General features: G+C 34.8%; 1 protein-coding gene across 7 annotated transcripts in view; it reads left to right on the top strand.

The window, feature by feature from the left end:
• The window catches only part of LOC105463593 (EPH receptor A5), a 349,905-nt gene that overhangs the window by 1,062 nt on the left and 326,638 nt on the right, over positions 1-22,205 (top strand). The gene's annotated exons all lie outside the window — the stretch shown is intronic.

Genomic DNA, 22,205 nt, shown 5'->3' with positions numbered 1-22,205 from the left:
CTCATCTCAAATTAATATTTGTCGTCCCCTTCCACTAGCCTTTTCCCTCCCTCTGCGGTTTTTGGTTGCATTGTTTGACATTAGCTTCGGAGTGCTGGGCAAGGAACATGCATGTGGACAGAGGCTGGTTGGGGGGCTGGGAAGGTGGAAAACCTTGGGGGAAAGGAGGTCGAGGCCCGTACCAGGGGAATGGGTGCGGCTGGGGCTCACTTAAGGCGAGTGGGGAAGTGACATTTAGGGTTTGAAGGAGTGGGAACTGTTTGAAGCTCAGCGACAAGGATCTCTGGAGCAGTGGGGCTTTTAGAAACCGTTATTTGAGGCCAGTGATGGGAAACGTTGTGGGGGTGGCTGGATGCTTTTATTTTTGGGGAAAGTGCCTGCTGGGAGCTGTTATTTAGGGCATCACCAGCTGCTATTCTGGGGTGGGTGGCAGGAGCTTTTACTTCTCATGGGAGGAGTATAGCGAAGGACAGAAGGCGCCCCACACTGTTGGGTGCCCTTCTTCTTGGGGGAGTTTATTGTCACACTCAAGCCAAGGTGGAAGAAGGCGAGAAGGTGGGATGCCGCGGGAGGAGGGGCGAGGGGGAGTGTCGCTGCTAGGAAGTTACTGCTAAAACCCAGCTGGGCATGTCTTAGAGAGGGAAAAGACCTGCTTTGGCCAGCACCTGATCCGGGAGTACCCAGTCTCACTCCCTACCCCCAATCCTGCGCTCCGGACCCAGAATACTGTCCCTGCCTTTTTCTGGGAGAGTAGGGCCGGCGTGGGAGCAACACCTGTGCCGCTCTCCGTGCTCCCGGAGCAGTGCTCAGCCCCTCTGCCCGCCTGCCTCTTGGATCTGAGCCCCCTGCCTTTGGGTCCCCTCCAGCCGCTCTCGCTCCTCTCCCACACCCGGATTGAGCTCGGGTCTCAGCCCAGGGGCGCATTACTCGCGGAGGGGCGGGAACAGCATCTCAGATCCAGATCTGTCAGCTCCACTATGAAAACAGAAAAACCTACCCCCTTTGGCTAGAACGGTGGGGTTTCGGTTTGGGATTGTGGATGCGACGCGTGAGGCTCAGAACCTTACAGAAATTCCTTCCACTCCTGGGCACGGGACACTAAACCGGAAAGATGAAGCAGCAGTGGTGGAGTCGTGTGTGTCCTCGTGACTTGCATGGGTTCAGTCCCCGCTGTAGGAGAAGGAGCTGAGCTGGTATCCCAGCAATGCCAGCTCTAAAGGAAGGGTGTGAAAGCAGGGCAGATAGAGGCTCCCTTCCTCCCGTCCCATGAACTTTCTCTTTAACCTCTAATTGTATTTTTTAAACGCTAATTAAAGACTTATTTGTATTTATCTACATTTGTCTATATACATATATAGGTAATCTCCCACGCTTAAGGCAAACAATCGAGCATTTTCTCTTTCTGATAAAGTTGAAAAAGTGTTTTTGGGAGTCGTAGACCTTTTATTAACACCTTATTTTAAATTCATTCTGTTAGACGTCTGGAGGATTATAACAGCGTTAGAGGAGGCTCTTTTCTTAACTGTCTTATTCCACCGAAAGGGGCATCCTGGTTTGAATTTGATGGGGTTTAACAGTAATATCATTCATCCTTTCGTGTTTCCGTTGGATTTCAAGTCCTCTCTCCAGGTGTGGTGGAAGAGGAGAACTTAGGTGGAGATGAAAGGGTGTCGATCTTGGTTAGAAAATTGGAAGAATTGAATTCTCAGGGAGAGTGACACTGAATGGGAACAAGAGCCAAGACTGTGCAGGGAGGAAGAGGCAGAAGCAAAGAGAAGGAAGGGGAAACAGCGCCGGTCTCCTAAGGTGTTGAAAGCAGAGCTGGAATCTTGTGGAACATAGCCTGGCTGTTGTTACAGATTTAACACCCATAGATTGTATTGTCTTACCTCATCTAGTCCGTCACACAGCAAAACTTGGACTACAGTGAGATGGGGCTTAGAGATCTAATAAAAAATGAGAGGTACCTTACCACCTGGTGCTCTGAAAAAAGCCTGCTGTTTGGGGGCACATTTTGTAATATGTCACTATTATACCTAATTGGCAATAAAATTGTATAAATATCTATGTCATTATCTAATCCATCCTATCTCAGCTGAGCACAGTTTTCCATCTTTCCACTTAGTATCCTAGACCTTTATTTCTGCTCTGTGAAATATAGCTTCTTCTCTTCTTGTTTCTCCATGCTATTGCTATAAATTGAGCAGCAGAGTGTATTAAAATACTTATTTGATAAAATGTTTGGGCTTTTTTAGAGATTCAGATTAGAGTTTTCCAATTTGTTTATTTGCTTCTGGAGGGACTTGGGAAGGTCAGGGGGCAGAAAGATTTGATGTATATGCTGAACTCATTAATCACTTGTTCTCATATAATTTGTCTTCTGCAATCTACAGATGCTTAGTGATTTCCCAAAGACTGTGTGTGTACGTGTGTGTATACATTATGAATGCTCCCATTATGTGAAAAAAAATTTTTAAACATACAGAATAAATGTGAGTGTACATTCATAGTTGCTATTCTAGTCATTTCTTAAATTTAACTTTGTTAGGTATAAGCAAGCAGAATTGAGCAGAAAAAGCCAAACATATATCTGGAATTTTGGACTTTTATGAAATGTATTTATGTGGTATGTATGAATATGTTGGATACAGACAATAAGAGGAAAATTTACCCTTTAGCCTGAATTCTAAGCAATTTATAAGTTAAATATATCATTAGTAGTTTTAGTGTATTAGTCATAAACTACGTGTGGAAGAATCCTTTGATTTACAGTATAATATTCAAAACATTTATTGTAAAAGATTTCAGAGGTATATTTAGAAACAGACTTGTCTCTGATCAAGCAGGACAAATATTAGCAAGTGTATCTGCAAGTGAAAATTTAAATAAATTTAGTAAGTAAAGGGTTCATGTCCATTGCTATGAATTTTGGAGGTGGCCCTGAACGTATTCAGTAACTGCTACTTTTTGCTGTCTGGAGATATATTTGTAAACAAGCATTATTTGACAAGTGCTTTTCACAGCAGGGATTCTTGGCCAATTACTGCTGAACAGCTCTGCATTGAAAATGATTCACCCGCAGTGAATCAAGCTTAATTCATTGAAGCTACAGTCAGTAATGTCCCAGTAAAGTGCTTCTGACAGTTGTCAGCGGTTTGGATTTGAAAAGTCCAGTTTCTTGTCTCTGAATGTTTTGTATGTTTGAGAAAGTGGGATAGAAACACATAAGGTGGGAAGAAAAGGCTAAACTGCCTGAAAAGCAATCATAAACTTGTAAATGTTTTCCTTGGAAAGATAAAAAAGGGGAAAAAAAAGTTTGTTTTAGGGTTTTTCTTGGCTTATAACAGAACCAGGCCCATAAAATAGATTGGAGGACATAATAGATTTGTAAAACTAAATGGCTTTATTCTGTGGCCTTGTCATCCCATTGTAATTCATTTCCTTTTAGATAAATCGGCAGGACCCCACAGAAAAAAGGACAGTAAAATCATTTCCTCACCAGGACATTACTGAACAAGAAAAGAGAGCTATTACCCCTATTTGAATCATAGATTGTTGAAACTACAAGGGACCATGAATAGTTTTGGCTTTTTGCTTAATAAACCATGAAAAGGGGACCTAAGTCTTGACATTTTAAGCTCCTTTTGAGGTAGACAAAGATCTTCTTGAGTGTTAGGGTGACAGGTAAGAGGATTTCATTTCCTCATATAAGACAAAGAGGACAGTGAACAATTTCTGCATTTAAAACAAAGATTTTTCTTTGATTGGAAATATTCTTCTTGTAATATTGTCATTTGGTAATACTGTTGGCTCTTTATTCAAATTCACATAAAATATAGTTGGTATGGAAATAAAGGTTCACTTTTTATACCTAGAAAAAAATATTTACTATAACATATTTATATTAGTATTCTCTATAAAATATGACTACTTAGAGTATGTGTTTTTTGTATCTTTACATGCAAATTAAAAGGAAATGATATAGGTGTGTAACAGCAAACATTTCCAAACTTTTTAATTAAATATTTTATTCAGAATTGATTGCTGCTATTGAGAAAATAACTGTGCTTTAGTTATTTCCACCACACTTTTGTTGATTGACTCTACCACTTGAATCTCCTTTGTCTGGAGTGCTTTTTTAAATGTATTTGCTTGAATGGCAATTAGTTTCTTTTTCATTTGGTAGAAAGCTTTCTACCTTTGACTGTAAAAACAGAGTATAATGTACATGATTATATTAGGTAACTATAGCTATTATCCATTTTATGAGTCAAATTTAATGTTCTTTTTTCAAAAGAAAAATACAGTGTTCATATTTCAAAGAAATAATTGCTGAACAAATCATCGATAACTCCTTAGAAATTTTTTAAATTTAAATTAGCATATATTTAATATATTCTACTTTACTAAGGAATAGTTCCAATTTAAGTTAGCAGGGATACATATTTAAAGATTATGACATCATTTAAAGCAATCTTAAAATAGCTCACATGGTTTTTATAAAGCATCAGAATTAACTGAGGTTTGAATTTCACATCTTGCTTATTAATCATTAAAAATTGATCGTAGTATTTGCTTTTTCTTTTCAGAAAGAGTGAATTGTTATTATAAAAGCAATATTAGAGTAAAAAATGTCAACTCTTACTTAGAAACTCAGAATGATTCTTACTATTATAATATCTCTAGTGAGTATATTTCAGGTGGAGAATGGCTCCTACTTCTGTGCCCTTCTGAGTAAATGCATATTTATTTTATCAAAAGTTATGTAAACCATAGGATAGATAAGGGTTTCTTCAAAAGAGTTATTATAGTCCATTGTATACATATATACCTAATGGAACAGTTAACTGATTTTAAAAATTTATCATATGTACTATCCTTGTGTAATTGGTAGATATTTCTATGGGTGTATATAAAGGTAGATAAAAAGAAAAATGAGTTCTGAAGGCTTTGTAAACACAGATTAAAATGGGTTCATATATTTTAGAAAAAAATATTAGTACCTATCTTTAATCAACAAAATGTTTATTGAGTGAGATGCATTAGCGATAGAAAATACATAAATAACAAGAGATTTTCTGATGTATTAATTACAATTTTTGAAGGCACTATATGATAGTTAGAAAACTGACAATTATTAGATGTTGAAAATCTAGTATAAATAATTGGTGCCATTGAAAATGTTTACTTCAAAATATGAATGATCTATTTTTTAAATATTTGGTTTTGAACTTCCAAAACAATTAGCATGAATTCTTAGGACAGTTTTTCTCTATTTAATATTGATTTTTAGTTTCTGACTTTCCAGACATTTGTTTGTATTCAATTAATGAGATAGATTTTAAAGTGTTCGAGCAAGGTAAAAATGGAAGCAGTGTAGCAATTTTAAATATATATTTTGAACAGCAACTTATTTTTGACAATTCATTTATTAACATATGCAAAATGTTCTTGTAATAAAGAAGCTGTTACAAAAACAGAATCTGATGTCATATAAATTGTAGTGTGAAATAGATATTTCCACATGAAGCTCCAAATAAATAGTGGTGCAGTTATTTTTGAATATTAAGACTTTATTGGAATTTGCACTTTTCTTTTGACCCTATAGAATTCCCATACAGAGGATTTATTCATTGCAATTATTCTTATCATGTAAAAGAAAGATATGGCTCTAATTTTAAAATTCCTATTATAATAACAATAAGAAATATTTAATTGAGTGGTTTAAAATGTAATTCTGATCAATTAATTTCAAGAACCAGATTTAAAAATTCCCATTTAACCTATTTTATTACCATCTTAAACAATTGTTACCTGATATAATCTGTTAGTGCAAAGAAAAATAAATAGAAAGAAAAAGTGCTATAAGATACATAAGAATTTGAATTGTGTCTGGTGAAATTTGTAGTAATTGAAGGTCTTGATTTTTTTTTTCTTTTTTCCCCAAAAGTTCAAATTTTCATCCAGTATCCCTAATGAGAATCCCAGGTGTTACAAAGTCATAAAATAAAACTAATTTAGTAGGTGTCCACTTGGAGTTCTTAAAAACTCTGTGGTTTGGTATGATGACATTTATTGTCATTTTAATGTTAGCATAACTTTGTGAAATGATTTTACATTGATAGTAATTTAAAGAAACCATAAGCGGTCACTTCTATATTTAAAAATTGCCTGAAAACCCCTTTTTGAAAAGTGTGTGTGTTTTGCCTTTAGAGTGCCATTTAATTGTATCCCAGTTTAAAAAGTCCTAGTAGGTTCTATTCATAATTAAACTTTTCTGTAGCTCTTCTTTTCCTGTAGGGTTTGCAGTCTTTAGTCTCTGATCAGCTTATGTGTTACTTTATTAATATCTCTTAAATTAATATACTATAGGCGAGCATAACAAAACTTTGTCGGACAAAAGTAGAACCTAGGGCATGCCTTCTTTCCTCTGTGTCTCTCAGTGATAAAGTGTTCATGCCTTTAATCATTGTGTATTTACCAAGCAGAGTGCTATAACTTGCCTGGGATTTTGGTGTATGTGCCAATGGATGTGTGTTGAGTATGTGGAAAGGTTGTTGGAAGGCTGGAAGAAAGGGTAGGGAGAGGGATGTCAATATGGTATCACCACAAACTTGATATTAATAACAGTTTTGAGTAATGTTTTCAACCTTATTTTTAAAAAAATATCACCCCTGCCCACACACACACTCTCACACACTCACGCATTCTAATTTTACATTTGTTTTACTATGACCCTGAAGATAAAACCCCAGCCTAATGAAAAAAGTATAAATAAATCCCTAGTTCATTCTGTTTCATAAATTTTTTTTTCCTTCTTTTTCTCTGTAAGATCTGTTTTGTTGAGTTATGCCAAACACTTGTTGTGTTGGACATCCCACAGATTAAATAATTGGGATTAAAGTGTCTGTGATAATTCTAATTATGTTTTAGTTGCTGGACTATTGCCCAGGCCATCTTCTGCATTCATCAAGCTTGTCTTCAGTTCTAAATAAGCTAGCCACACAACTCTGTTAAGTAGATGATTCTGGTAAAAAAATAAAAATAAAAAAATAAAAATAAAGAGCCAAAACCTGAGGGTTGAAATATTTTGCATATGCTTTGCAAGAACATGTTCTTACTTGGAAACATGTTTCAGGCTAAGTATTGGAAGATTTAGAGAAAATACAGTCTGTTCTTTTACTCAGAGATGCGTAATGTCTTTTTTCTCTTATATTAATTTTACACTCTTATTTTCATTTGTCATGTCTCTCTCCCTTCCTGTCTTCCTCTTTCCTCCTTTATTTTCCTCCCTCCTACCATCCCTAAGTCAAAATTATTTAAGAGGGTAAGAGCCCCAGCCTGTTTTGTTCCAACACCCTCAAGGAAGTCAAGATTTCAGATTGTGTGTTTGTTAAGAAGATAATATATAGTCTTCTTGTAAATAAATTGTGGGACTCTGCATACAGAATAGATTGTGTCAAACCCAGTTATACATTTTTTTCACTTAATTCATACTTCAGAAGTTTTTAAGACATCTCTGTCAGTTTTGCCTTTCTTATAAGACAGCTAACTTATTTACTTTGCAATGACAGCACCTTCCCTTTCCAGGATGCTTGTTAATGTCTTTTCTAAGGAAAGGCAAACTCAGGAGGCAGATCCGGCTGGCACCAGTTCAGCCCAGCAGTCCACAGCAGGAGCTTGCTTAGAGAGCCAAGTTCTAACTTTCACCCAAAGCTTTCACCATGTGTACTAGCAGAAAAGGTGAGGCTGACTGCCCAGTCTCATGGAAGATGATAATGCACTGTCATCTCACTTAAGAGTTTAGCTCTAGGCAGTGTAGTAATGCCACACTGGGCCTCCTAAGATGGGGGATACAGCCAGACTTCTGAGGTAGAAGATACATGAAAACTGCTGTATCTGAAGAATTTTAACCATGCCTAGTTTCGAACCATGATATTTGATTTCTCTAGAAGGAAGGAAGGCAACAATAACAACAACAAAATTACCTTAATCATGCAGATTTGAAGTCACTGTTTTTGATTTAAACTTGTGAAACAAAGTAGGGAAAGAATTAGTTGCAGTGGAAGTACAGAAAAATCAACAACAACATCAACAACAAAGCAAACAAACAAAAACAGTTAACCAATCTAACTGTTTTGAATTCAATAACAAACATGGTTTTAGTTTTTGTTTGTGCTAGTCTCTAACACTAATGCTAAATTATTGGCCCTCATTTATTTATTTTAAACTTCAGTTCAAGTATCTGTATCTGTATTATGGCAATAATGGTACTGCCTACTTCACATAATTGCTATGGAAAACAAATAAAACCATTTTCTAATTATTAGAGCAATACACAAATATAGGTTGTAGAGGAACAGTGGAAGCCTGGGAATGTAACCGTTTAAATGCCCTCCATGGTCTGTGTGTTACTCTTTGTTTGCTGGGTAAGGATAAGAATAAAAGATTATGTTATTTGAGGGAATTTCATTAAGAAAAGGAGTAGAAAAAGTGTAACACAAACAAGGATTTTATAAACACTTTGCTCATGCCTCAAGTGACATGGAAGTGGCCCATGTTCTTGAGGGTCCTGTAGCTTAATTTTTATTAACTTCATGATAATTATGCCTCTTTTAGAATGGGGAGATGTAGAGACCAGGAACCCAGCTCAACCATGGTCTTAGACAGTGATATGGTCTTGAACCATCCACCTCAGATTCCACATTGTTAAAATGAAGATGTAAAGGCACACCCACAAGGTTGCTGAGAAAATAAAATACTAATGTGCCTATGTAGCCTAGTACATTTCCTAAAGCCAAGTGGGTACACCAAAATGTTAGTCCCTGTGTTTTCTCCCTTTCTCCTACTACTACATATAGAATATTTGAGATATGATTTCACACTCACAGATCATAATCTTCCTTACATTGTATGATTAAAAGGAATCTAGGCTTGGAAAACAGTCTGAGAAAAGGAATTTACATGCACGTTTTCCATAGAGCTATCCAAGGTAAAAACCAACCATATGACATTATCGTGATTTTCTGTTGGTTTTCCTCATTATTTAATATTGAATATTGGAATTTGATTAGGAAATAAATAGAAAACCATCAGTATAAGGGTCATGGGTTGTAAATGTTGTATTTTACCTCATTTGCCCTCAGGTAGACTGGCAGAGGGCAGATTATTTTTTTTAAAATTTTTGCCACAAATCATACCAAGAAATATTTTCAAATATTTTGAATATTTAGTCCTATAAGAATAGTATGTTATCAGTTTCACTTTTAAATACACACACATATGTATAAAATGTCATATATATATATATAGTCTGTATAGAAATTCATTAAAAGGACATGAAAAATGCTGCTGAAAGTGGACAGTTGGAAGAATTAGATTCTTAGAAATTACTAATATTATGAGTCTGTACCTTTACTTTTAGTTTGAAATATATAGATTTCTCATCTGTTTGATTATGTGCAGAGTTAAAAATATAACCTGGAAAGACATTTAAATTTTTATATTTTCAAAGGTATTAATGTAATTTTATAAAGCTTTTCTTTTTTACTTACATGAGCGTAAACAGGCAAAATAAATTTGGAATGTATTATATTTAGATCTGCTTTTAAAATGTATGCCTGTGTTTGCAGGCTCATGAATGCACACAACTGTATAAAGTAATCATAACTAACATTTATTATTGACTTACTGTGTGGGGGACATTGTTCTAAGTGGTTTACATATGTATTAATTTATTTTCCTCAAAACAAATCTTAAAAAAATGTATGTGAAGTCTTGGAGATATTTCCTCTCATTCTTAGTCATAGCTATAATTTTTTCCCTCTCATTAAACACTTGATCAGCTGCTGGTCATCATACTCTTATACAATGATTTATCTCCTATTAGTATCTTCTCTCTTCATTGTCCAGATACTCACTAGCACAAGGGGAGATCTGCTTCCACATGTTTTCCTCTTTCCAATTCACGGCATCTATGCTTTACCTTTCCTACATATATATATATATATAAAAAAAAATATATATATATATATATATATTTTTTTTTTCTGTTACTCTAGTGTATAAACAATCCAGTTCCCAGTCTCTAGCCCAGACTAGACAGTGTATATCTCGGCTTGCATACCCGAAATCCTATTAAGATTTTGTTAAGAAGTGCTATCTATTGCTGATCACTACCTCTTGCTCTGTTAAAAATAGAGGAGGGTTTTTTAAATAGTTTTATTCTAACTCATGATAGAGTATATTATTTTAGGCAGCACTATTTTTTATAACAAGAGAGAAGACAGAAAGTTTTCCTGGAAAATGCACTCACCTTTCATCTGTCCAAGCCAACCCTTTGGGTGCTTTTCTCCTCCTTTACATACAAGGTTATATTAAATATTTTATAATCAATATTTTGTAGCATTTATTATGAAAACCGCTATTCCACATGAATCTTGTAACAAAGCCTGCAGAATAGATTAAAGAAGCTCAATGTTAATAAGGGAACTGAAACAAGAGAGTTTGATCTATTAAAAAATTAGAACTAGTATCAAAGCCAATGTCTTATTACTGCAGAATCAGTGCAACATTTTAGCGGAGGTATAGCAGAATGGTAAAAACATGGGCTCAGGAACCTGGTTCAACTATTTAGAGCTGTGTGACTTGGGCAAGCTAGTAAATCTGTCTGTGCCTATGTTTTCCTGTCTGTGAAATGGGATGATTATAACAATATGGTATATAATTGAAAAGATTGAATTATTAATAATGTGCTCCATAAAAATTCTAGCATATAGTAAATAATATATAATTATTAAGTATTACATGTGTTAAAACAGTATGGTTGGCACTCTGATATTGAGCAAGGTCTACTTTTCTACATTAGTCAGTGAGTACTGTCTAATATTCATTGCAAGTGGAAATGCCAGGAAAAAAAAAAAAAAAACACTTGACTTCAGCTCAATAGCTCAAGCAGCCTTTATTTACTCCCAGGGTAAAATCTTTCAATAGTCCTCCAGTGCCCTCAGGATAAAATCTAACTGCTTGAACCTGAGTACAGAGTTCTTAGTATTTTGTTTCTGGCCCACCTCTCCTGTCCATTCCCCTTCCCTGCACTCCCAGTTCCTGTGGTGAAGAACTGCTATGAGTGCAGTAGGATTCTGTGAGCTCAGTCAGAAATACTCACCTCTTTTCTTTACTAAATAATTTGATATTTATGCCTAGGTCTGTACAAGATTTTCCCAGGATTGTGTGCCCATTTTTATTCTAGGTGTTGCCTATCACACTGAGATGGAATTGTGTTTTTGCTTGTCTGTACATTTCTGATCTTTGATGGGAATAGAGATCCTTGTAAAAAGTAAAGGTTAACTAGAAAAAAAAAAAGTTCTCTTCTGAACTGAGAATCACCACTGAAATAGTATGATTTGCCAAAGAAAGCAAGTTAGTTCCAAAAAAGCTGGCAGTAAAATATCTTCTTTTTCTTTCTTTCTTTTTTTTTTTTTAATGTATCAATATGAAGAAAGCTTGCCTGTCTGTAAACTCATTGAGAGCCAGCTCCAATTCTTGCTATTCCATATGGAGCGTCTGTAAAGCATGTTATAATCTATACATTTGTGTTTAGTGAACAAATATTATTAAGTAACTTATTTGTTTCTTTAAAGTCACTGCTGTTAAGTACACTAAGTCTTACCTCATTACTGTGTTGCTGGTGAAGCCAACATAGCTCTTTTCATAAATCCATAACTAATAGAGTTCAGAATTTCTGGTATTGTAGTCTTTCCTAAACTGAAAAGTTACCAACTAAAAGGTTGTATGATCTGCCAACCAAAGCGAGTTAATTCCAAGAAATTTGTTAGTAGAATACTGTATTTTAGACTTACCAGAAGTATAAATGAGAAGAAGGTTCTACTGAGATTAGCAAGCTGCTAGAAAACAATTCATAGACATCCTATGCTCACTATCTCTTTGTAATTTAATCAACTACAGCTTTCTCAAGGCCCCTGCTTTCTTATGATAAATTCTCAAAATTCATGTAACTTGAACAGCTATCAGCCAACATAAAATAATTTTTTATTTTTTTATTTTTTGTTTTAAGCATTTCTTAATTTTACCTCCAGAAAAACAATTAATATAAAACATGTGTTTCTAAATGGTTTAAATTTCTTGGGGGCAGAGGGATTTACTCTTTCATTTGTTCTAGATTTCTTGGATTATTTTGACTGTCACTTATTTTATGAAGTACTTTAGATTTACAAGCTGTCAAGAATTCTTAATATCGGAGAGAAAACGGCAGAAAAATTGATGTTATCAATGATGTGAATAGAACAGCATTATAAGATAGATTTATGTGGAAGAAAGTTTAAAATGGGTGATAAAGGTTTTTTAAGTACAGTTTGGTTAGCATCTGGTGAGCGTTTTAAATTAACTATTTCTCCAGAAAAAAAAAAAAAAAAAGAAAAGAAAAACATGTTTTCATTTACTCTAAAATAATACCAAATAAATCCAAAATATCACAGGGTTAATATTAGATTCTCCTAATCTTTAACAGTTCTTTGAATTAAATTTTCCTCAAGATGGGAGGGTTAAAATTATAACTGCTATGGAGACTATTACCACACAATCACCTTTAATTTTCACAACAACCCTGTGTAATTGAAATTATTATTCTAGTTGATGGAGTAAAATTGGGTTTTGGGAAAGTTCAGTAATTTTTCACTAGATCATATAGCACATAAATTAATGGGATAGAATCAGGTGTATATGACTCTGGAGCTCTGGGTTGTACCCATTTGCTAGAGATTACATTTATCTAAATATACTTAGTATTATGATTTGTATTTTATTTATGCATACCATCTTTCAAGGAGGGAATAAGGGTGTTTTATAAAAAGGGTATGCTTCGGCCAGGCACTGTGGCTCACACCTATAATCCCAGCACTTTTAGAGGCCAAGGCAAGCATATTGCTTGAGCCCAGGAGTTTGAGACCAGCCTGGGCAACATGACATCCTGTCTCTACAAAATATACAAAAAATTAGCCAGACATGGTGGCGTGCACCTGTAGTCCCAGCTACTCAGGTGGCTGAGGTGGTAAAATAACCTGAGCCCTTGGAAGTTGAGGCTTCAGTGAACCCTCATCACTCCTCTTCACTTCATCTTGGGCAACAGAGGGAGATCCTTTCTCAAAAATTAACATACTATATATATATATAGTTTGAGAAAATAAATGAAGATAAAAATAATATAAATATATGCACGAGGAAACATGAATATGGAATGTGGAAATATGCATATGGAAAACTCATATCAAGAAAATCTCACTATCATCAATGCTAAAGCAATTATATAGAAAAGTTAAGCATAAGCTTTCAGTTACACAGTTCTCACTTCCTGATAGAAAACCTGTCAGTTCATCAGGTAACTGACATTTTTTTTTTTTTTTCAACTCTGGGGTTTGAGAGAAGTTATCATAATGGTGCTTTTGTTTGAAGGATGCCATGAATAATATTTTTAATTTTCACTGATTATCTGATGGATTCTTGTATCAGTCACTGTGGAAAACTATGGACATAAAGTTAGCAGTGGTTTCAGGGACTTTTTTTTTTTTTTTTTTTTTTTTTAAGCAGCAGCAGCAAATTCAAAAGAAATCACTGTGGAAGCTTAATACCTAAAGCAGGTAACAAAAGAATTATTGGGTTTCCTGGCTGTTTTTTGGTCTCCGCTTTCCCTCCATATGCTTGTACTTCTGAGACATCCTTTTAGAATCTCCAGGCCATTCTGAGCTCAGTTTAAAAACTACTGTGATAAAATATTAAAGGAATGCTGTATCGAAGATCAGTGTGATATAATCCTGACTTGTAACTTTCCATAAATCTACCTAAAACAGAAATTATAATATCTTGTGAAGTTTACTTTAAACCAATGGTCCTAATGCAGAGGTGCTCATTAGAACCAACCTCAGAATATTGTTAATTATGCTATGTCTGGACCCACCTAAACTTATGGAATCATAATTGATTAAAGCAAATTCTTTGGAAATTTATACTTTTGCAACCTGGCAATCTGTAGTTTCAGAACACCCATAGATAATTCTGATCTCTATCCTTGTTAAAGAACCCTTGCTTAGAACAGAAATACTTAAAGTGAGATGTGTACTGACACCGGAACCAGTCTGCAATTGTATCAATATAAAGATTGAGAGTTAGCTTTTAGAGACTGTTATTGCAATTTGACATTGCTACACAATACAGACAATACAGCTGTGTAATAGGCAGATTCACCTCATTGAGCCAAGGCATAGCTAACTCATTTCTAACTCTAATTAAGTGTGCATAAGAATTACTTGGATCGGTAGTTGTGTGGGAACTTCTAAAGTGCAGTCGCTTGCATTTTCGTCTCCACCTAATGTTCTGATTTTATAGTTTTATGAAGAGTCAATGGATATTTGGTTTCAAAAAAAGTACTTTTGGTGATTTGAATGTGGGTGATAGAAATACCACACTTCAAAAAAACTGTATATTTACTTACATGTATATATCACATATGACTAATGCTTAGAAAATGCTAAGTAAATGGTTTCTATTGTTAATAAAAGAGAATATGAAAGTGTTCTAAGGCTAAAGGGGATATAGATGATATTCAGGTAACACTATGTAGATTAAGGAAATACAAGATGTTAGCGAATTGTAAAAACAAGTATCACTGTGCAAAAGAAAAATGAATTCTAAGTGTGATTGGATGCATATTCAATCATATAATCACTGATTTGAAAAAATTGATCCTCAAGGTATATGCTTTGATGTATGTATATATGTACGTATGTATGTATATATGTATATCTCGTTCATATATGTATATGTGTATATATGTATATATGTATATGTCAAAACATATACACATACATGCACACACATATATAAATGTATATATATTATATATAAATATACATTTAAATACATATATATCTGTAAGGGTAAATGTTTATATCGTTATATCCTATCTAATTTAGGATTTATAACAGAATATAACTATCTAAATTAGATATTATAATTTAGATAGATAACTATAATTTAGATAGGTATATATAAAAATATATTTGTGGCCGGGCGCGGTGGCTCAAGCCTGTAATCCCAGCACTTTGGGAGGCCGAGACGGGCGGATCACGAGGTCAGGAGATCGAGACCATCCTGGCTAACACGGTGAAACCCCGTCTCTACTAAAAAATACAAAAATCTAGCCGGGCGAGGTGGCGGGCGCCTGTAGTCCCAGCTACTCGGGAGGCTGAGGCAGGAGAATGGCGTAAACCCGGGAGGCGGAGCTTGCAGTGAGCTGAGATCCGGCCACTGCACTCCAGCCTGGGCAACAGAGCAAGACTCCGTCTCAAAAAAAAAAAAAAATATATATATATATATTTGTATGTTTATATGTAAATATATATTAAAATAAATAAATAAAAACATATATATATTACATATGTATCTATAAATGCTAAATGTTAATTTATATAGTCATATCCTGAGAGTCTGATTTAAGAGATTCAGATGGATGACCTCACAGGTAATATAAATTCAAAGGAGTTTCTATTCTCAGGGCCAAGCTATTAGAAGACCGAATGATAATCAAGATACTTCGTGTTTTATTTACTGATGTATCCCCAAGGCTTATTACAATTCTTGGCAGTTAAGTAGCTACTCAATAAATATTTGTTTAATGAATGAACCGTCATTGTAGGTATTATATTCTATATAACTTGAACAAAATTTAAGGCAGTAAATTGGATTTTTTCGTTCATTGTGTATATATTATCTGTAGAATTACATTAGGTTATAAATAGAATAAACTATCCAACAGTGGCTTACAATTTTTTTTTTTTTTCAAGAAAGAAGTTTGAGGGTAGACGTCTGGTGGCTTGGGTTCTGTGAAGACAGAAGTCTGTGTTTTTCTTGGCCTTACTCTCTTGCTCATTGTGTTATGGTTGCAAGAATGCTAATGCATCTGCCAGTATTACAACCAATTCAGAATAAGAAAAAGGGAAAGAGAAGCACCAATAGCCATGTCAGCAGCATTATTCCTTTAGTTTAAACAACAAAACTTTCCCAGAAATTGGCAAGCAGATTGCTGTCCATATCTCATTGCCAGACCTATGTAACAAGGCTACCAGATTCAAGGGAGGCTAAGATAATAGCAACATGGTTAACATTGTTTGCTAAGACTCCTCTGATCCACGGTCTGATATGAAGCATAACACTGATATTATGATAACTAAGGAAAGGAAAAGGATATGAGTAATTAATAGGCATAAAACAATGTCTGCCACAATATCACAGAAAAATGAAAGTACTTTTATTTTACATTATTTCCTTTATTTTGTATTTTCTTTGTAACCTTTGAGAAAGGACAAATGGCCAACTACTGCAGTCATTTTGTGACCAAAAATCGATTATAGGTACTAGGTCACCTAGACAAAAGTGATTAATACTACAACAATTTTATACACTGTTAAGATATATAAACCATTGTATTTTAACAGACTAATTTTAAAATATTTTCCTGCTATCATGAATGTTAGTAGTTATTTTGAGATGGATAATTAGTTCTGGGTAGGAAAATGCTTGTGATCAGCCATCTAAAATCATTTGGCAGAGTATTTGCACTTTGTTAGTATTTTTGTCTGTATTACTTTATATTTTGACTTTTTTAAATGATAAAACGTTAACCAGATATTTAAAAAATTTAGATAAAAATCATTATGTAGGGTTTGCATTAATATTAAATTTTGACTAAATTGCAAGACTGACATGCAATAATGACAAGTTGTCAGCAAAAATTTGGGTCACTTCTCATTTTATATTAGTACTACTGGGTCATCTAATTGTCTGCTTATTTTTGGTACATGCCATCACTTTAAAATATAGTCTATGAGTTTGTGCGACTTTCTGTCTCCTGTAATCCTCATTTATCCTCCCCTGAAGTCTGGAAAGCTAATGATTATATAGGTTGTTTTGAAGTTTGGTATAATTTGCTTAATCATTAGAGGTAATTAAGGACTAAGGTAAGGATCCCTTCAAAACAAAGAATCAGCTTTGCTTACATTTTTAAATTCAATTTTAATATAGTAGTTTTTAGTGTACCTTTGTCTTTTTAGGACAAATTCATATCATATTTTGCCCCCATTAACATGCTTAAAGCAAAGTGAATAATAAAATTAAAAAATAAGAAAAGAGGGTTCGTTATTACTTTATTGCTTTCTCATTTCCTTTCTGAAATCTTGTAACTTACTTTTGAAAATTTGATACTAAAATGTGATTTTTCCAGGAAAATCGAATGTCTATTCTGTTTAGATTGATATGCCTGAAGATTTTCATCTGATATATAAGAAAATAGAGCATTATGATGATGCTGGCTTCTGTAACATACGATTTTCAGTCATTGATCTCATAAAATTCATTGATACGTAGGATTAAGTGGTTCAAAAGAGTGAACCTTTGTATTTCACAAGTCACACATTGGGCCGGGTATGATATATATACAAGAGAAAGAGCTTAGTTAGATATACTTGGATTTAGATTTCAGCTATGTGCTTATTAGTTCTGGGACCTTGGGCTCTTGCCCTATTAGTATTTTTCAACTTCCATTTCCTCATCTATAAAATGGGGAAAATAATATACTAAAAGATAATTGTTAGGATTAAGTGATATAATGTACATTAAGTACAGAAATATATAATTTTAGCTTCAGTCGTTTCAGTCACTGATGTTACAGACATGAGGATTGAGGCCCTCAAAGTAAAATTATTTCCTCAAGTCACGCAGTAGCAGAACCAGAACCAGAACCATAGAACTAATGAGTATTCTCTATGCAATGAAGCATTCACAATGAACTGTGAATGTGCACATTTATGTCAAGTAGTGAGGACAATGTTTTGTTTTTGAAGGAAACAGCCTCATATTATCTATATACATAGTAGGGTGGAATTAAGCTGCTTTATGTGAAGTAGTCTGTGATGTAAAGATTTTCAGGCTTCATATATCATCTTCATATATCATCTATCATCATATATCATCTAATTGACTTTTCTTTTTAGAATAAAAACAATATGTAAGATTATACGTGTTTGGTTACCATACCTGACAAAGTAGCCACCAAAAACCATATGGTGTTGCTCTTTTCATGCAACATTGTTCTGTGAATATAGCAGACTGTTCGTTAGTCCTAATTTAGCTGTCAGTAGACTACTGTATTAGGTCTGCCTTAACACTTCATACAGACAACCAGTGGATACTCCCTCTGAATTCTTTTCTGCCATCTCCCTGGGTTTACACTTTTTTAGGCTATTAACAATTCAAAACACTTCGTATACATTTCAGATTGATTTTTCCTTGCATCATAGTAATATGCTTTATGGTATGATTATTCTACTGCTTAATTTTTGAAGAGCAATGTCTATAATTTCTTTGTGGTGATGAAAAATACTTTGGGGTAAAATAAAGAAAGATGAAAATATTTTGAAATAAAAAATTAAAGACATTATTTGCAGCAAATAAGCATAATATTAAGATTTAAAAGGACAATAAAAATCATCTCTTTTAGGAATCATTTCAAAGATAATGTGAAAAGTTAAGTGACTAGTTTTTAAAGGGCACTAGAATTCTATGAATGCAATTTTTGGAAGTATTAACATGATGGAAGGAGAATAGACACTGGAACGGAGACATAGGTTTGCCTTCAAGATCTGCCACTTACAAGTTGTATCAGTTAATATGTCTTCCTCTTCAAATAACAGCAAATAACTTCCCCACTGGATTAAGCAACAAAATTGATTTTTCCCACATAAAAGCAATTCCTGAGAGAGGCAAGTTTCAAGTTTAGATGGATTAACAACTCTATGATATAATTTGGAACCAGATACTTCCCATCCCTTCACTCTGCCAAACTTAATCTGTAAGCTTTGCTCCCCTGCTGATTCTACTTATTTTCTCTAGATGACTGTATCAGTTCCAGGAAATGCATCCATACCCAGCATTATCCGAGGCAGTCAGGAGTTTTCTTTACTAATATTTTCTACCAAAATTCCCTTCCTTTGCAGATCTCCTTCACAGACCATTGGAGAGAACTGAATCAATAGTGGGACCACATAATTGGAATTGAAATAAGTTCATTTTTGCTGAGATGGGCAAATAGAGAGACGAACAAGCTTGAATAAAACTGGAGAGGACTTACGTTAAAATAATAAGAGAATATTACAAGATTGAAGTAAGAGAGGGGCATGATTATATTGGTGGTTTGCAAAGATCTTTCTGGAAGCAGTATTTTGAAGACATTGTTAAGGATCATACCTTTTTCTGCAGAGAAAGCAGTTAGGAGATTTTTCAAGTGAAAAATTATGGCAAGGATTTAACTGGACTGGACTGGCTATACTGTGGAATGAAACCGAGCAGGCGATTTAGAGGGTTATCATTGGCTGTGTTAGAATCAGTAGGATTTGGTCAGTGATTCAATGTGAGGCTAAAGGTGAGGAAAGGTTGACTCAGATATCTGGAGAGAACAACTAGTTTTGTTTGTTTGTTTGTTTGTTTGTTTGAGACGGAGTCTCGCTCTGTCGCACAGGCTGAAGTGCAGTGGCGCAGTCTCGGCTCACCGCAAGCTCCGCCTCCCGGGTTCTTGCCATTCTCCTGTCTCAGCCTCCCGAGGAGCTCGGACTACAGGCGCCCGCCACCACGATCGGCTAATTTATTATTATTATTATTATTATTTTTATTATTATTATTTAGTTTTAGTAGAGACGGGGTTTCACCGTGTTAACCAGGGTGGTCTCAATCTCCTGACCTGTTGATCCGTCCGCCTCGGCTTCCCAAAGTGCTGGGATTACAGGCGTGAGCCACTGCTCCTGGCCAGTACAACTAGTTATATGGCATTACACTCATTGAACTAGGGAACATGGGAACACAATTTTTATTTTTACTTCTGTATAGAGAAGATACTTTGTTCATTTAGGGACAGGCTGAATTTGGGGACGATTATATACCCTAAATGTGTTAAGAACCAGCAGTCAGTTTTACAAATTTATAGGAATTTTAGGAGAGAGAGATGGACAAAATAAATGGATTTGTGTGATAATTAACATTTAGGTTGTAACTCAAGTTCATGAGCTCCTCTGGAAGAGTCCTTACATTGGGGCATATGCCAATATCTCCTTTAAAACCAACCATACGGCAAACAGAAAGTAAACATACATATGAGCCCTTCTCTATCCTTAATAGGCTGATTCAATATGCATGGACTGGCACCAAGACTTAGTTCTTTTAAAAATCTCCTTTTAAATTTTGATGTTAAGTTTTAATCAAGAATTATTGGTGTAGTGTGAGAAGTGAAGGAAATCTACAAAAATGAGGCATTGATAAAAATCGAAGTTTGAAGGGATGGTACAGTAAGAATAGCTTATAAAGGAAAGAGGAAGAAGTAGCTAGAGAGGTAGAAGAAAACCACAGAAATCTGTAGTCACTGAAGATGAAAAGTGAGATTGTTTATCTATCATGGTCATGACCAAATGCTGCCAAAAGATAAGGCAAATTAGGAGCTTAGAGCTACACAATTATCACTAGTGAATTTAGTAACATAAATTTTGGTAGAATAATGGGGGTTGAAGTCAGATTGTAATGGATTAGGTAAGGAATGAGGAAGATGTGAGGAAATAATAGATAGGGGTGTTGATAATTCATTCAATAATCTGAGTTATGAAAAGGACAGAAATAGGACATTCACTGGATGGGAATGTGAGGTTTACTTTTGAATATATTTTAATGAAAATTTTTAGAAAATGCTTTGTGGTTAATACACAAAAGGCCTAGTTACCTAAATATAGGTTTGTCAGGTAATGTTCATGGCTCATTTGAGGTCATGGTTTACTTAGAATGAAACCAGTCTCTGGTTGTGCAGTTTTTCTAAAGCTATGTTTAGCTGCCATGGTTCATGTACAAACAAGGTAGAATCATTCTTGATTAGAGTCTTTGGATGTCTAGGGAAATAGGTGTTTGCAATGCAGTGATCTAACGTTTAGGTCTTAACTGGGGGACTGACTTGGCTGCAGGAAACAACAAGCAGTGCTCATGGTCCGTTACTAAGGTCTCAGTTACTGCTTTATGTATAAATTACCTAGTAGAGCACCTGACATAGAGTAAGCATTCCACAAGTGATTTCCGCACATTTCTTCTTCTTTATTCTAAAAAAGATTGTGCGTATGGGTTGCTCAGAATTGTAAAATAAATACTCTTCCATTCATTGTCTGAAAATACAGTTGGTTGTGGCTTCCTGCCTTTGAGTCAAGGGATGCCAGAAATCTACATAACACTTCTAAACCTATAACATAATTTTTCCCAAATTTACAAATCTAGTTTACCAATGGGAAACACATGTCCTCTTTCTCTGCACTCATTTTGTAAACTGTTCTTTGTTCCCTGCAGCAGTTGTCAAATTATAAAATTTAGCCTGAAAGTGAGAAATCACATCTGTGCTGGATGGGACCATGGAGAGAAGCTGGACAGCTGTATATCTGGGGTTTGTTCTCACAGATTAGTTAAATGTGTATTGTAATTGAATCCAGTAGCTTTTCTGATATTGTTAAATGGAAGTCAATAAGCAAGCATCCATCAGAAGTCTCTAGTATGCAATGCCACTTTGATTCAATGCCTTTAGAGAGTGAAGGCCATCTCATCTGCTACTAACCCAAATTATTCTCTTTTCATACTGTAGCGGAGGTTTAACTGACATTATAACTGTATTTGTTAATGTGAAGATAATGGCAAAAACAGATACAATATAAGTAAGAATAAGCCTTCTAATTGTCTATCTTCATGTCATCAAGGATCACATATTCTCTTAAGGCTTTGCCCACTGAAGGTGTATGGTGGGATCAAATGTCCTTGATCTATCTTTTGACTCTTCAAGGTCTGAAAACACTTTCATTCCAATGTGTCTGTTTCCTGGAGAATCTAATGCATTTTCCTGCTCATAGTGACTTAAGTTGGCAAGATGTTAAGGAGAAAGTAGTGGAGTCAAAGTGATATAGAACAAGTTAGAATATTTGAAAGTTATAATCATTGAAGAACATATTTGTATTATTAACCTAAGCTAAACTTTAATCGTTAGAATGTGTGAAGTTGAGGATTTAGGAATCTTCTTATGCATATTCCATTTTATTTATTTGCTCTTTGCTTTCCTTGAATCCCAA

This window comes from Macaca nemestrina, chromosome 3 (assembly GCF_043159975.1).
Source record: "Macaca nemestrina isolate mMacNem1 chromosome 3, mMacNem.hap1, whole genome shotgun sequence".
Classification (NCBI taxonomy): Eukaryota; Metazoa; Chordata; class Mammalia; order Primates; family Cercopithecidae; genus Macaca; species Macaca nemestrina.
The sequence above is the reverse complement of the archived record's forward strand: the minus strand, read 5'-3'. Positions and strand labels throughout refer to the sequence as shown.